We start from the raw sequence: 17,931 nt of genomic DNA on the forward strand, positions 1-17,931 counted from the left end.
TTTCTCTGATTGCTGTTGCCAGATCAGCTTTGCAGGTTGGAGCCTTGTCATGTACCATTTTCTTCAACTTCAACCAAAGATTTTCAATTGGATTGAGATCCGGACTATTTGCAGACCATGACATTGACTTTATGTGTCTTCTTTCAAGGAATGTTTTCACAGTTTTTGCTTTATGGCAGGATGCATTATCATTCTGAAAAATGATGTCATCATCCCCAAACATCCTTTCAATTGATGGGATAAGAAAACTGTCCAAAATATCAATGTAAACTTGGGCATTTATTGAAGATGTAATGACAGCCATTTCCCCAGTGCCTTTACCTGACATGCAGCCCGTTATCATCAATGACTGTGGAAATTTGCATGTTCTCTTCATGCAGTCATCTTTATAAATCTCATTGAAACGGCACCAAACAAAAGTTCCAGCATCATCACCTCGCCCAATGCAGATTCACGATTCATCACTGAATATGACTTTCATCCAGTCATCCACAGTCCACGATTGCTTTTCCTTAGCCCATTGTAACCTTGTTTTTTTCTGCTTAGGTGTTAATGATGGCTTATGTTTAGCTTTTCTTTATGTAAATCCCATTTCCTTTAGGCGGTTTCTTACAGTTCGGTCACAGACATTGACTCCAGTTTCCTCCCATTCATTCCTCATTTGTTTTGTTGTGCATTTCCTGTTTTGGAGACATATTGCTTTAAGTTTCTGGTCTTGACGCTTTGATGTCTTCCTTGGTCTACCAGTATGTTTGCATTTAACAACCTTCCCATGTTGTTTGTATTTGGTCCAGATTTTAGACACATCTGACTGTGAACAACCAACATCTTTTGCAACATTGTGTGATGATTTACCTTTTTTTAAGAGTTTGATAATCCTCTCCTTTGTTTCAATTGACGTCTCTAGTGTTGGAGCCATGATTCATGTCAGTCCACTTGGTGCAACTGCTCTCCAAGGTGTGATCACTCCTTTTTAGATGCAGTCTAACGAGCAGATCTAATTTGATGCAGGTGTTAGTTTTGGAAATGAAAATTTACAGGGTGATTCCATAATTTTTTCCTCAGAATTGAGTGATTCCATAATTTTTTCCTTCTGCTTGGTCTGAAAAAAATTACCCTTACTGAGTACCACATTTTTTATCTTGATTTCTTTTTGTGTTTCTTAAAGCCCTAGAGTTGCCATTTGAAATTACTTTAGTTTTGTGCCATGTGATCTGCTTTTTTTCAACAACATTAAACAACTGAATGAACATCCTCCGAGCTCGGTGATTCCATAATTTTTGCCAGGGGTTGTACTAGGATATTGATAACCTATTCTAATCTTAAGATAGAATATCAATATCAGATCAGTGGGGAAGCAACACTCGGCACCCCCACCAAATCAACCGCTAGAAGCTCCAGAAGTAGACAGCTGTAAACAATGTGCAAAGCAGAACACCACTGCTGTACCACAATGTTTAGCGGCCACTGCTGGGTACTGCAAATCAGCTCCAGTCATTTGAATAGGAGCCATTTTGCAGTACCCAAGGGTACTAAACAGGGAAATGAGCGGTATTGTTACGATCTGTCACACTATTCACATTCAACTGCTGCAGGAGTTGCTAGCGGCTGATTGGTGGAGGTACGGGATTTCGGCCCCCCACAGATCTAATATTCATGTCTTATATTAAGGATGGGTTATCAGTGTAGTGGAAAACCCATTTAAGAAGTCAAAAAGTTTCCTCATAACTTCCCAAACTGGAGGTGTGCTTTATAACGTATTGTATATGGTTTTATTTTCATATGTCCTACAAAACTGCACATGCAAATTATTGTTAAAGCCAAATCTTAATAAAATTCAATTTTTTTCCTAGCAGCATTATACATAATTCATGTGGCAACCTCTTTACGGTGTGCACACTTTGGAATCGCTGTCATTATCGTCTGCCCTTTGCTGGATTTCAGTCCACTCCTTTCAATTAAATCAATATCTGAAATTGGAGCATAGAATTTGAAACATTCATGATACCGGTTTAACAGTGATAAAAGCCATTAGGTGAAATATTGATATTAACCTTTCTGCGCTGATTATAATAAATGTTCTAAAACAAAAACTAATCTAAGTAACTTAATTTCAAGTGGAATTAATGGAATGAATTGTCTACTGGTCTTTACATGATATCTTCTCATTGGTTTGTGACTTGATTCTTTTCACTTGGTTTTGACTCATTATTGTCTGGATTTGATGGGATGTCAGACTACACTGATGAGGCATGTCTGAAATGTGTGCTGGGTTGGTGACAGGTATACCTGCACCTCTGACTCCTCTCAATATTGATTTGCAAGTGATGATTAATATATTATTAATCTTAGATGTATATATACATTGTGTATATATATAGATAGATATAACTATATCTGTCTATATCTATCTATCTGTGTATACAATATATATATATGTATATATACACAGTACAGACCAAAAGTTTGGACACAGCTTCTCATTTAAATTTTTTTCTGTATTTTCATCACTTTGAAAATTGTACATTCATACTGAAGTTCTTTTAGAAATTCTTCATCCAGGGCACATTGTTCCTTTTTCTGTGTGCTACTAATGGTGCAGTTTCTATGCTGGCTATAATGTCATTCTGCTTCACAAAATGGAACTTCAAAAAAGAATTTAAACTTTTAGCCCATAAACTGTGCAAGTCTACACAACTGCTTGTAAGGGTCATTTTATTAGGCCAATTTTCATTTTTTTTCCCACTAAAAGAATACTTAACCATAATCTTCTTGGGTCATGTGACATGAACCCCTCAGAGTTACCTACCAGATGGGAAGATATGGCAGCTGCCTACAGATATTAGATTAATGTTTGTCATGTGTACAAGGTCTATTTACTGAGCAGATGAGACACATACTCTATAAATAGAGATCATGAGAAAAATCTGTCAAATTGTTTATAATGGAGAAAATAATAAATTAATGTTCTTGGATGTCTCATTTCATTGGAAAGCTCCAGTAAATAAGAATTGCTTCATATATTGGAGTGCACTGCTCTTTGTATTGCTAACCCCAAGCGTTGTTCCTTTTTATATTTTTACTAGTGTTGAGCGAACATGCTCGACACTGCTCGGCACTCGCCCGAGCATCACGCTACTCGGGATGTTCGGCGAGCACCGAGCATTTCCGGGTTACTCGGGCGGGAGCTCGGGTCTCCGCCCTGCATGTTTGGCGCTCTTTACAGAGCCAATGAACATGTAGGGATTGCCAGCCAGTCACTGTAATGCCGCAGCCATGTTGTTTGTGGGCATTACAGTGATTGGCTGGTCGCACAGCGTCACCTCGAGTATTTAAAACCGGGCGCCACCATCTTGGACACAGTCGCTCCGGATCAGACAGTGTAGGGACAGCGCTGCTGATTTAGGGAGAGATATATCCTGCAAAATAGTTAGTGTAGGGTCTGTAAAGGCTGCCAGATCAAACAAACAGTCCTTCTCAGGACTAATATCCATCCCAGGTATATCAGGCAGGCAGGCAGGCAGGCTGTATAGGAGACACAGTGGTTATACCAGCAAATGCTGCATTACAGTCCTGTGTGCTGCTCCTGTTGCTGAAATTGCTGGACTTAGCTCCAGGTCCCGGGGGCCAGGAAAAATTCTTTTTTTTAATCTAAATCCTCTTTTTTTTTTCCTCCTTCACAATGTACAAATACCCATCTTATTAACCTTTTGGTGCCCCTCCCCCCCCCCAAAAAAAAAGTGTGCCTCTGATTTTTCAGGCACAAATATATCTGTTGAAAATAGTTTGGTGTAGGCCAGAGAAATAGAAGTGTGGTTTTGCAGTTCTATGGGCCATTTGTATCTAAAAAAACAGTCAGTTTGAGTGTGTCGCTCACTGTTCAGCCGCAAATATATATATATATTTTAAAAAGCCTGGTATACACCAGTAAATTATTACTGTGGTTTTGATGTTCCACGGTAAAACATCTCTATTATCCTGTTTTGAGCATTTTTTGCTGTATAAAATAATAAGTGTCTCCCTGATTTTTCAGACACAAATATATCTGTTGAAAATAGTCTGGTGTAGGCCAGAGAGACAGAAGTGTGCTTTTGCTGTTCCACGGTAAAAAATCTCTATTATCCTGCTTTTTGCATTTTTTGCTGTAAAAAAAAAAAAGAATAGTGTCTCCCTGATTTTTCAGACACAAATATATCTGTTGAAAATAGTCTGGTGTAGGCCCGAGAAATACAAGTGTGGTTTTGCAGTTCCACGGTACAAACCTCTGTATTATCCACTTTTGGGCCATTTGTATCTAAAAAAACAGTTTGAGTGTGTCGCTCACTGTTCAGCCGCAAATATATATATATTTTAAAAAGCCTGGTATACACCAGTAAATTATTACTGTGGTTTTGATGTTCCACGGTAAAACATCTCTATTATCCTGTTTTTGGCATTTTTTGCTGTATAAAATAATAAGTGTCTCCCTGATTTTTCAGACACAAATATATCTGTTGAAAATAGTCTGGTGTAGGCCAGAGAGACAGAAGTGTGCTTTTGCTGTTCCACGGTAAAAAATCTCTATTATCCTGCTTTTTGCATTTTTTGCTGTAAAAAAAAAAAAGAATAGTGTCTCCCTGATTTTTCAGACACAAATATATCTGTTGAAAATAGTCTGGTGTAGGCCCGAGAAATACAAGTGTGGTTTTGCAGTTCCATGGTACAAACCTCTGTATTATCCACTTTTGGGCCATTTGTATCTAAAAAAACAGTTTGAGTGTGTCGCTCACTGTTCAGCCGCAAATATATATGTATTTTAAAAAGCCTGGTATACACCAGTAAATTATTACTGTGGTTTTGATGTTCCACGGTAAAACATCTCTATTATCCTGTTTTTGGCATTTTTTGCTGTATAAAAATAGTAATAGTGTCTCCCTGATTTTTCAGACACAAATATATCTGTTGAAAATAGTCTGGTGTAGGCCAGAGAGATAGAAGTGTGCTTTTGCTGTTCCACGGTAAAAAATCTCTATTATCCTGCTTTTTGCATTTTTTGCTGTAAAAAAAAAAAAATAGTGTCTCCCTGATTTTTCAGACACAAATATATCTGTTGAAAATAGTCTGGTGTAAGCCCGAGAAATGCTAGTGTGGTTTTGCAGTTCCACGGTACAAACCTCTGTATTATCCACTTTTGGGCCATTTGTATCTAAAAAAAACAGTTTGAGTGTGTCGCTCACTGTTCAGCCGCAAATATATATATATTTTAAAAAGCCTGGTATACACCAGTAAATTATTACTGTGGTTTTGATGTTCCACGGTAAAACATCTCTATTATCCTGTTTTTGGCATTTTTTGCTGTATAAAAATAATAATAGTGTCTCCCTGATTTTTCAGACACAAATATATCTGTTGAAAATAGTCTGGTGTAGGCCAGAGAGACAGAAGTGTGCTTTTGCTGTTCCACGGTAAAAAATCTCTATTATCCTGCTTTTTGCATTTTTTGCTGTAAAAAAAAAAAAAAAATAGTGTCTCCCTGATTTTTCAGACACAAATATATCTGTTGAAAATAGTCTGGTGTAGGCCCGAGAAATACAAGTGTGGTTTTGCAGTTCCACGGTACAAACCTCTGTATTATCCACTTTTGGGCCATTTGTATCTAAAAAAAACAGTTTGAGTGTGTCGCTCACTGTTCAGCCGCAAATATATATATATTTTAAAAGCCTGGTGTACACCAGTAAATTATTGCTGTGGTTTTGATGTTCCACGGTAAAACATCTCTATTATCCTGTTTTTGGCATTTTTTGCTGTATAAAAATAATAATAGTGTCTCCCTGATTTTACAGACACAAATATATCTGTTGAAAATAGTCTGGTGTAGGCCAGAGAGACAGAAGTGTGCTTTTGCTGTTCCACGGTAAAAAATCTCTATTATCCTGCTTTTTGCATTTTTTGCTGTAAAAAAAAAAAAAATAGTGTCTCCCTGATTTTTCAGACACAAATATATCTGTTGAAAATAGTCTGGTGTAGGCCCGAGAAATACAAGTGTGGTTTTGCAGTTCCACGGTACAAACCTCTGTATTATCCACTTTTGGGCCATTTGTATCTAAAAAAAACAGTTTGAGTGTGTCGCTCACTGTTCAGCCACAAATATATATATATTTTAAAAAGCCTGGTATACACCAGTAAATTATTACTGTGGTTTTGATGTTCCACGGTAAAACATCTCTATTATCCTGTTTTTGGCATTTTTTGCTGTATAAAAATAATAATAGTGTCTCCCTGATTTTTCAGACACAAATATATCTGTTGAAAATAGTCTGGTGTAGGCCAGAGAGACAGAAGTGTGCTTTTGCTGTTCCACGGTAAAAAATCTCTATTATCCTGTTTTTGGCATTTTTTGCTGTATAAAAATAATAATAGTGTCTCCCTGATTTTTCAGACACAAATATATCTGTTGAAAATAGTCTGGTGTAGGCCAGAGAGACAGAAGTGTGCTTTTGCTGTTCCACGGTAAAAAATCTCTATTATCCTGCTTTTTGCATTTTTTGCTGTAAAAAAAAAAAAAAATAGTGTCTCCCTGATTTTTCAGGCACAAATATATCTGTTGAAAATAGTTTGGTGTAGGCCAGAGAAATAGAAGTGTGGTTTTGCAGTTCTATGGGCCATTTGTATCTAAAAAAACAGTCAGTTTGAGTGTGTCGCTCACTGTTCAGCCGCAAATATATATATATATTTTAAAAAGCCTGGTATACACCAGTAAATTATTACTGTGGTTTTGATGTTCCACGGTAAAACATCTCTATTATCCTGTTTTGGGCATTTTTTGCTGTATAAAATAATAAGTGTCTCCCTGATTTTTCAGACACAAATATATCTGTTGAAAATAGTCTGGTGTAGGCCAGAGAGACAGAAGTGTGCTTTTGCTGTTCCACGGTAAAAAATCTCTATTATCCTGCTTTTTGCATTTTTTGCTGTAAAAAAAAAAAAGAATAGTGTCTCCCTGATTTTTCAGACACAAATATATCTGTTGAAAATAGTCTGGTGTAGGCCCGAGAAATACAAGTGTGGTTTTGCAGTTCCACGGTACAATCCTCTGTATTATCCACTTTTGGGCCATTTGTATCTAAAAAAACAGTTTGAGTGTGTCGTTCACTGTTCAGCCGCAAATATATATATATTTTAAAAAGCCTGGTATACACCAGTAAATTATTACTGTGGTTTTGATGTTCCACGGTAAAACATCTCTATTATCCTGTTTTTGGCATTTTTTGCTGTATAAAAATAGTAATAGTGTCTCCCTGATTTTTCAGACACAAATATATCTGTTGAAAATAGTCTGGTGTAGGCCAGAGAGATAGAAGTGTGCTTTTGCTGTTCCACGGTAAAAAATCTCTATTATCCTGCTTTTTGCATTTTTTGCTGTAAAAAAAAAAAAATAGTGTCTCCCTGATTTTTCAGACACAAATATATCTGTTGAAAATAGTCTGGTGTAAGCCCGAGAAATGCTAGTGTGGTTTTGCAGTTCCACGGTACAAACCTCTGTATTATCCACTTTTGGGCCATTTGTATCTAAAAAAAACAGTTTGAGTGTGTCGCTCACTGTTCAGCCGCAAATATATATATATTTTAAAAAGCCTGGTATACACCAGTAAATTATTACTGTGGTTTTGATGTTCCACGGTAAAACATCTCTATTATCCTGTTTTTGGCATTTTTTGCTGTATAAAAATAATAATAGTGTCTCCCTGATTTTTCAGACACAAATATATCTGTTGAAAATAGTCTGGTGTAGGCCAGAGAGACAGAAGTGTGCTTTTGCTGTTCCACGGTAAAAAATCTCTATTATCCTGCTTTTTGCATTTTTTGCTGTAAAAAAAAAAAAAATAGTGTCTCCCTGATTTTTCAGACACAAATATATCTGTTGAAAATAGTCTGGTGTAGGCCCGAGAAATACAAGTGTGGTTTTGCAGTTCCACGGTACAAACCTCTGTATTATCCACTTTTGGGCCATTTTTATCTATAAAAAACAGTTTGAGTGTGTCGCTCACTGTTCAGCCGCAAATATATATATATTTTAAAAGCCTGGTGTACACCAGTAAATTATTGCTGTGGTTTTGATGTTCCACGGTAAAACATCTCTATTATCCTGTTTTTGGCATTTTTTGCTGTATAAAAATAATAATAGTGTCTCCCTGATTTTTCAGACACAAATATATCTGTTGAAAATAGTCTGGTGTAGGCCAGAGAGACAGAAGTGTGCTTTTGCTGTTCCACGGTAAAAAATCTCTATTATCCTGCTTTTTGCATTTTTTGCTGTAAAAAAAAAAAAAAATAGTGTCTCCCTGATTTTTCAGGCACAAATATATCTGTTGAAAATAGTCTGGTGTAGGCCCGAGAAATACAAGTGTGGTTTTGCAGTTCCACGGTACAAACCTCTGTATTATCCACTTTTGGGCCATTTGTATCTAAAAAAAACAGTTTGAATGTGTCGCTCACTGTTCAGCCGCAAATATATATATATTTTAAAAAGTCTGGTATACACCAGTAAATTATAACTGTGGTTTTGCTGTTCCACGGTAAAAAATCTCTATTATTCAGGTTTTGGTAGTTTTTTCCGTAAAGGAAAACAGTAGTGTCTCCAAACTGTTTTTACACAAAAATATATCTGTTGAAAATAGTCTTGTGTAGGCCCGACATCCCAGTGTGGTTTCGCAGTTCCACGGGTCAAATCGCTGTACTATCCAGTTTTGGGCCTTTGGTATCTAAAAAAAAAGCAGTTTGAGTGTGTCGCTCACTGTTCAGCCGCAAATATCTCTATTTAAAAAAGTGTGGTATACCCCAGTAAACAATAACTGTGGTTTTCCTCTTCCACGGTTCTAATCTACTCTGTATTACCCTTTTTCCATTGATAGTGCAAGTGTAAGCTATTTTTCTTCATTTACAATGGGCAAGGCGCGTGGCAAGGGACGTGGAAGTGGACGTTCTGGTGATGGTTCGTGCAGAGGACGGGGCAGTGGCCAAGGTGAAAATGTGCCACAACCAACAGCCACATCTTCTCGCTCCCACTTCTTGACCGAATTACTAGGGAAGCACAGAACAACACCAGTATTGAGAACTGATCAGTGTGAACAGGTTATTAATTGGATAGCAGACAATACTTCCAGTTACCTGGGCACCACCACCTCCGGTCTGTCTTCCACACGGTCAACTCTTAGTAGCCGTGAGTCTCAACCGCATACTCCTCCTCACCCTGATGCTCCTTCCTCCCACCATGCCGAGTGTCGTCAGACAGCAAGTGATCCCACACTTGGACACTCTGAAGAGCTGTTCACTGGTCCATTTCCATATTTGGGCCCCTCGCCTGATACGCTTGAAGTGGTGGAAGAGGAGATCCCATGTTGCGATGCCCAAATATTTGAACAGCCACGGCCACAGGAAGTCGACGTTGGCAATCTGTCACAAGAGGTGGACGATGACGAGACACAACTGCCAGGAAGTGAGGAGGAGGATCGTGGTGCGCAAGTGGAAGAGGAGGAGGTGTTGGATGATCTAGTAACTGACCCAACGTGGAAGGAGGACATGCAGAGTGAGGCCAGCAGCACACAGGGGGAGGGAGGCAGAGCACCCCAACAGGCAGGAAGAAGCAGTATGGTGGCCGCAGACAGAAGGTAGGCAACCGTTCCCCGTAACACCAAAACGAGGGACGTTGCCAGTACAAGCGGTAGGTCTTCCAGAGTCTGGAATTTTTTTAAAGACTCTGCTGATAACCCCAAAAAGGCCATATGTTCCACCTGCCATGCCAGCATCAGCAGGGGTGACAAAACTACCAGCCTGACCACCACCAGCATGATCAGGCACATGGCAGCAAAGCACCCGACTTTGTGGGGCGAAACCCAGGGTCCACGACCAGTGTCAGCGGGTGTCACCACTGCTTCTTCCACTGTTGTGCGTGCAATAGAACCCCCTGTTGTGTGTGCAAGGCAATCCCCTGTCCATACTGCATGTAAAGATGCCCCCTCCTCTCAGTCTTCACTTGTTATGGCAGTTTCTCAAGAAACAGCATCAACGTCCACGTCCACGTCTCACCGCAGCGTTCAATTGTCCATATCCCAGACCTTTGAACGAAAGCGGAAATTCGCAGCTAACGCCCCACAGGCCACAGTCCTAAATTCGCACATTTCACGACTGCTTGCATTGGAAATGCTGCCTTTTAGGCTGGTGGAGACGGAATCCTTCCGCAATCTTATGGCGGTGGCCGTCCCTCGGTACTCGGTCCCCAGCCGACACTATTTTGCCTGGTGTGCCATCCCCGCACTACACAAGCACGTGTCCCAAAGCATCTGCCGTGCCCTCAACAACGCAGTTACTGGGAGAGTCCACCTGACAACGGACACGTGGACAAGTGCTTGTAGCCAGGGACGGTACATCTCTCTGATGGCACACTGGGTAAACATAGTGGAAGCCGGGACCCAGTCGGACCTTGGGACGGAACACATCCTCCCCACACCGAGGATTGCGGGCCCTATGTCAGTCAGAGTTGCCCCCACAGTGTACAGCTCCTGCGCATCCTCCTCCTCCTCCTCATGTTCAGCCTCCATCTCAGATATCACCACATCAGTTACAAGCTGGAAGCATTGCAGTACTGCCGCCGCCAAGTGGCAACAGGCTGTGCTGAAACTCATAAGCTTAGGTGATAAACCTCACACTGCTTGTGAGTTGTGGACAGCTGTGAAAGAGCAGGCAGATCTGTGGCTGAGACCGCTGAACCTACATCCCGGCATGGTCGTGTGTGACAATGGCCGTAACCTGGTGGCGGCTCTGAGGCGAGGTGAGATCACACACGTACCATGCCTGGCTCATGTGCTTAACCTCGTGGTTCAGCGGTTTCTTAAATCGTACCCCGAGTTGCCAGATCTGCTCGTGAAAGTACGCCGCCTGTCAGCTCATTTTCGCAAGTCGGCTACAGCTTCCGCCGCCCTTGCTGTGTTGCAGCAGCGTTTGCAGCTTCCGGCACACCGACTGGTGTGTGATGTCCCCACACGTTGGAACTCTACCCTCCACATGTTGCAAAGGATTTGTGAGCAGAAGAGAGCAGTTGTGGAGTAGCAGCTGCAACAAGGCCGTCGATATTCAGGTCAGACTCCACACATAAGACCTCAGGAGTGGACCTGGATGTCTGACATATGTACCATCCTGACAAACTTTGAGGAGGTCACCAAGATGGTGAGTGGCGATGACGCCATCATTAGTGTCAGCATCCCACTTGTCTGTCTTTTGCAACGCTCTCTGCAGAGAATTAAAGAGGAGACATTGCAGCCAGAGTATGATGAGATGGATCAAGAAGCCGTAGCGGGCGATTACACACAGCCCAGCCTCATCTCATCCCAACGTGCATTGGGGGACAATGAGGGAGAGGAGGAGGAGGAGGAGGAGGAGAAAGAACAAGAGCTGCTATCATGCGTTGTAGACGGTAGTACCTGTACAAGTGTCATAACGTCGGTTCAGCGTGGGTGGCCTGAGGACAGGGGGGAGGAGGAAGAGGAGGAGGAGGAGGAGGAGAGCATGGTCAGTCGTCATCTTGGTGAGGACACGGAAATCTTGCCCGTTACCAGTCTGGCACGCATGGCTGACTTTATGTTACGCTGCCTTAACCGTGACCCTCGCGTTGTCAAAATGTTGGGTGACAGTCATTACTGGTTGGTGACACTTGTAGACCCCCGCTACAAGGAGAACTTTCACTCTCTTATTCCTGAGGTGGAGAGGTCTACAAAAATGGGGCAATACCAGAAGGCCCTTGCTGCAGAACTCTTAAAAAAATTCCCATCTGAACACGCTAGCGGCAGAGGTCACAGTTCGTTGCCCAACCAAGGCGTACAGGCGAGAGAGATGCAACTCCAATCCAGCAGAGGCAGCGGAACACTGTCAACGTTCTGGGACAGTTTTCTGACACCCGCCCAGCTTACAGGCCCTGAGGCGTGGGGTACTCTCACAAGGAGTGGAAAGTTTCAAAAGATGGTGAGGGAGTACCTTGCTGATCGTACCAGCGTCCTCCGTGATTCCTCTGTGCCTTTAAATTATTGGGTATCCAAGCTGGACACTTGGAATGAACTCGCTCTGTACGCCTTGGAGGTCCTGGCCTGCCCTGCCGCTAGCGTGTTATCGGAGCGTGTTTTTAGTGCCGCTGGGGGAATTATAACTGATAAGCGCACTCGCCTGTCAACTGACAATGCTGACAAGCTGACCCTTATCAAAATGAACAAGGGCTGGATTGGGCCAGACTTCTCATCACCACCAAATGACAGCAGAGTAACATGAAGTCAAATCCACTGTGTTATTTCGGGAGGTGTATTCACATGCACCGCTTCACACCCACACATGGGTATACGCTTCCTCGTTTCGGCTGTTTAATCTTCTTCTCCTTATCCTCAGCCTCCACCACCACTATACCACCAGGGTGCCAGCATTGCAAGTTCCTCCGTCCTAATTTTTGCCAGCTTTTGCTGGGAAAGCATAAGCAAATACCATGGGACACCCACTCCCCAATAATGGGACTTATGTTTGTAATATGCTGTACTGCATGGCTCTTGTAAGGGGCATTGCAAGTTGCTCCGTCCTAATTTTTGGCAGCTTTTGCTGGGAAAGCATAAGCAAATACTATGGGAGACCCACTCCCCAATAATGGGACTTATGTTTGTAATATGCTGTACTGCATGGCTCTTGTAAGGGGCATTGCAAGTTGCTCCGTCCTAATTTTTGGCAGCTTTGGCTGGGAAAGCATAAGCAAATACTATGGGAGACCCACTCCCCAATAATGGGACTTATGTTTGTAATATGCTGTACTGCATGGCTCTTGTAAGGGGCATTGCAAGTTGCTCCATCCTAATTTTTGGCAGCTTTTGCTTGCAAGGCATAAGCAAATACTATGGGACACCCACTCCCCAATAATGGGACTTATGTTTGTAATATGCTGTACTGCATGTGACGCGCCACCTGGGCCGTGTGTACACGTGTGTGGGATACCAGGTGCCGGGTCTCTGGGGTCTGTAGTCTCCGTGGCGGTGACCCGGTCCCGTGGCTCAGGCTGGTCAAACCAGTGGCCATCTTTCTTAGGTTTTGAGGTTAATTGTCTGACTGCGCCACCCGTGGATTGCGGTCAGGGAGTACCACCACTGCGAGGCAGACCGCTGAGGCTGGTGTTGTGTGCGCAGCATAAAATGGGATAACTCCCCTCGGGAGGAGTATAGCCTCAGGGCAGTGAGTGTGGATGATGGGGTTGATGGTGCACGAGCGCAGCAGGAATGACTCAGAGTCTTTGCAGTGCAGTTCAGGGTCTTTACTGATAATTATATGGTAGACCCTCCCGGGAGTACTGGCTAGCATAAGAGGCCTGGTCAGTCTGTGAGCAAGCAGGAGTTCCCCTGGCCAGGTGGAGTTGTAAGCCTCCCCGTCTGTCTGCACTCTTCCTGGCTACCTTGCTGTAAGCGGGTAGAAGTAGCCCACGTCCCTGAGTGTACAGTGTAGTGCTCACCCGTATGGCTGGTGACTTGGGGCCTTCTGTTAGCCTCCGCTCCACGACGGCGGTGCTGGTCCCTTGCTTGTGACTGAGCCTCCGGGCTTCTATGGCCAGAGGACCTGAAATCCCCTGCCGGCTGGTTTCTGCTGCTGGATATATAAGTCCTCACAGCTTCGGACTCCTGTGTCCGGTTCCTATTGTCTTCTGCCAGGGCGAGCTCTGCTCAGCTTCCAGCCCCTCGTCTTTAGCTCCTAGCTCCTACAGAGCTCCTTGCTGTTACTTTCCCTTGCTCTCACTCTGACTCTGACTGTTCTCTGTTCTCTGACTCACTCAACCACACCCCAGATCCAGTTTATAAGGGCAGAATTCTCCCCTCCCAGGACTGGGGCAGGAGGATGTTGCATGTTTAAGGGATCCTGACCAGGAAACCTCCCACTTGCTCTCCGACGTAATCTCTATTACTGTGGTGACCAGACCCCTGGGGTGCCACACATGGCTCTTGTAAGGGGCATTGCAGTACCTCACAATTTTTGGAAAGCATTCCATTCACTGCTTAGGCAAGCAGTGCACAGGAGACCCAGTTGCTATAAATGGAAAAAAAGGTTTAGTTAACGCCCTCTGACCTCCATGTCATTTCCAAGGGGCATTGGAGTGCCTCGAAATTTTTGGTAGGCATTGCACTCACTGTATGCCCTATAACTGTGTAGCCGAACCGCTCCTTTTGTTACAGAAACATATCCTACAAGACATATCTGGTTGACTGGCCTGATATTGATGTGAATGGTCCCTGTTCCTCCTGCTCTTTCTCCTTTGCCACTACCTCATCCATCATTTATCACCTGAAGCTTTGTTTTAACGGGAGTCATAGAACTTGGATAGTAGCAAGAAAACATCCAGCAATCCTCGGAGGAGGTAGGATATGCGCCAAAACGCTGACCTCCTCAGGCCTAGCCTCTACTACATACATGCGCTTGCATTACAACAAAACAAAGCAGATGCTAACTTCTATCATCCTCTTCATGCTCCTCACCTTGGCACTCTCAACTCCCCTGATGGAGAAGCCAGGGCCCACCGGAGGAGTCTGATAGTCCGGTGGGCTAGTCCAATGCTGCCCTAAAGCAGGCCAGGCTAAGAAAAGTGTGGGAAAGGTTACCGGTACAAATAGGGGTGGCTGGGGACTGAGTATGGACACCCGGCCACCCCCTGGAGGCTGGGGAGCAAGCGGGGACACCCGGCCACCAGGCGGCTGGGGACTGAGTATGGATTCCAGGCCGCCAACACAGCCATGACGTGGTGGCCAGATTCTGCCTCCACATGCCTAAAAGGCCCAATTTCAAGTTCAAGCAAGCAAGCAGTATGGTATTGCAGCCTGGGGGTGGGTGGGTGGCAGGCTGCATACTTGCGCTTGTATTGCAAGGAATGGGGGAGGTACAATTGAACACTGCCCTGGGACTAGAACTTGCATGGGGATAGTTGCAAGTCTGCATCTTCTGATGCGGCAAGGATCACTTATGATGGGCACACTTTTAGACAGTGACCTGGGAGTCAGAGATGCTTCCATGTCTTTTCAGCACTTTATGCATGTGTCACACAGCACATGGCCAGATAAGGTTGTAAAATGTTAAAATGACATTTCCCGGTGAATGCATTTGTCATAGTTGAAAGCAATACAAAAGTGCAAAAACGCATAAAAAATGCTACTTGTGAACATAGCCGAAGATGTGGAGGAGTATTTTTGTTTTTGGTCATTTATTTTAACTTATACACAAGTCTTTTCCCTGGAAAGGATGTTCCTTAACATATTTCACAGGAAAAAAGTTTCACTTTCGTTTTATTGTGAGCCTGTAAAAGTGGCTTAATACCTCTGACCACGTTGTTGACAGCAGTGACCTGGGGGTCAGAAATGCTTCCTGGGGCGATCCCCATGCTGTCCCCATGTCATTTGAGCACTGTCACTATCGTTTTGGGCACTTGTTAGGCTTTTAAAAGACTGCCGGGGGTGCCACCGCAAAAATGCTCGAGTCTCCCATAGACTAACATTGGGCTCGTTGCTCGGGTCGAGCACCCGAGTATCACGGCGAGCTCGGCCCGAGCTTCGAGCACCCGAGTATTTTAGTGCTCGCTCAACACTAATTTTTACCCCTGCTTCTATCCAGGAAAGCTGCTGGGAACTGTATATCTGTATACCTGACTGTCACTTCATTTGCAGCTCAATTTTACAATTCTATACCACTCACTATACATGTCTTAGATTTGTTTGTGGTGTCATCTTCATACTTTGAAAATTCTTAATACTTCCCTCTAGTAAAATATGGCATGTTTTTGTTGAGTTCTATTTTTTTGGGGATTGTACATATTTTTTACCTTAAAGAGGTTGTCCACTACTTTTAAATTGAGGACCTATCCTTAGGAAAGGTCATCAATGTCTCATCGGCCGGGGTCCGAGGACCGGTACCCCCGCCGATCAGCTGTTATCACGTTGGCGGCCACCGACTGGAAGTACTCACTTGTCGAGCTGGTCCATCTACTTGTAGAGGCCGCCGCAGGGTAGCACACATCCGTCTCCTATTGATTGAAATAGGAGGCGGATGTGCAATATCAATCCCCAGCCACTACAAGTAGACAGAGCAGCTTGGCAAGTGGGCACTTCTGGCGGGAGGCTGTCGTCACCGACACAGATACCAACTAATTAGCAGGGGGTGCCAGGTGTCAGACCCCGGCTGATCAGACACTACTGATGACCTATACTAAGGATAAGTCATCAATGTAAAAGTAGTGGACAACCTTTTTAACTCCTTAAAGACCTTGGACGTATGAGTACGTCAAAGGTCGCATCCCCCTCTTTGGTGCAGGCTCCGGCGCTTAGCATGCACCTTTCCGGGGACATGACAGCTGATCTGATCAGCTGTCATGTGCCCCTAACAGTCGTGGGTGGAATCGTGATCCACCCACGGCTGTTAACATGTTAAATGCCGCTGTCAATCTCTGACAGCGGCATTTAACATGGCCGCGGCGGAAGGAAGACTAGTGCCGTCCATCGACGCCTGTGTCACATGACCGCAGGTCACCGAGGAGTTGACATTTCAACCCAGGGTCTGCAGGAGACCTCTGCGTTTGTCATTGCCGGGATGCTATGAGCGCCGCACAGAGGTCGGTCCTCATAGCAAGTGAGCACTGTAGCTACACACAGCAGGGCTGAAGCCCTACTGTGTGTAGCACAGGTGATCGTATGATCACAGCTTCAAGCTTCCCATGGAGACTATTGAAGCATGTGAAAAGTTAAAAAAAAAGTTTTTAAAAATATTAAAAAAATGTAAAAATTCAAAGTTTAAATCACCCCCCTCTCATCCCATTCAAAATAAAACAATAAAAAAATCAAATATACAAATATATGGTATCACTGAATTCCGCATCACCCAATCTATCAATATATAAAAATAATTAATCCGATCGGTAAATGGCGTAACAAGAAAAAAAATCAAAACACCAGATTTGGTCGCCGCAACATTGCAATAAAATACAATAACAGGTATTCAAAAGATTGTATCTACCTCAAAATGTTATCAATAAAAACGTCAGCTTGGCGTGCAAAAAATAAATCCTCACCCGGCCCCAGATCCGTAAAAAATGGAGACGCTACTGGTCTTGGAAAATGGCAACTTTCTTTTTTTTTTTTGCAAGAGTTAATTGAAGCAGTGACTATACTGTAGCAGGATTGTAATTTTGTGTTTTCTGCATTTTTCGGCAACCTTTTCATCATAAAATCAGTTTGTTTTTTAAATCCTGGTGACAGAATTTCTTTAAGCACTAAAATCATTGTGTGGTCCATGTAATGAACCAACATACTGGTCTTCTAGATCGAGAGTCATTATTTGTTTCAACTAAATCAAAGAATTCCCAAATTAAAGACTTCTCCTTGACAGAGCGATTTTTCGTTTTTGAGCGTTCATTTTTCTTCCCTGTCTTTTTTTTATTTTTCTGTCGAAATAGCCATATGAGACTTGTGTTTTGTGGGACATTTATTGTTTTCATTGACACCATTAATTTTATAATATACAGTGCTGGAAAATGGGGAAAGATTTTCAAGTAAGGTGAAATGGTGAAAAAAGCACAATTCCGCAATTGTTTTTGGATATTGTTTATATGATATTCACTGCATTAAAATGAACTTGCAACCTGATTCTTATGGTCAGTACAATTATTTAAATAACAAACTTACATTAAACTTATTTATATTAAAAGAAAATTCTGAACTTTGTAAAAAAAAAATTTGGTTGGTGTCGCCATTTTATGAGGCCCATTTTTTATTTTTCCTTCCATTGAGCTGTGTGGGGGCTTACAGTATTTTCTGTGCACTAAACCAGCATTTTAATTAATACTGTTTTGGGATACATATGTCATTTTGATTGCCTTTCTTTTCGTGGGAATGATTAATTTTT

At 42.8% G+C, this 17,931-nt stretch overlaps 1 protein-coding gene across 2 annotated transcripts in view; it reads right to left on the reverse strand.

Annotated features, from left to right (window-relative positions):
• Positions 1–17,931, reverse strand: part of CSMD2 (CUB and Sushi multiple domains 2) — a 1,528,443-nt gene that overhangs the window by 223,935 nt on the left and 1,286,577 nt on the right. The gene's annotated exons all lie outside the window — the stretch shown is intronic.

Source organism: Phyllobates terribilis, unplaced genomic scaffold (assembly GCF_046119375.1).
Source record: "Phyllobates terribilis strain yellow unplaced genomic scaffold, ASM4611937v1 Scaffold_2__4_contigs__length_985480577, whole genome shotgun sequence".
NCBI classification, from domain to species: Eukaryota; Metazoa; Chordata; class Amphibia; order Anura; family Dendrobatidae; genus Phyllobates; species Phyllobates terribilis.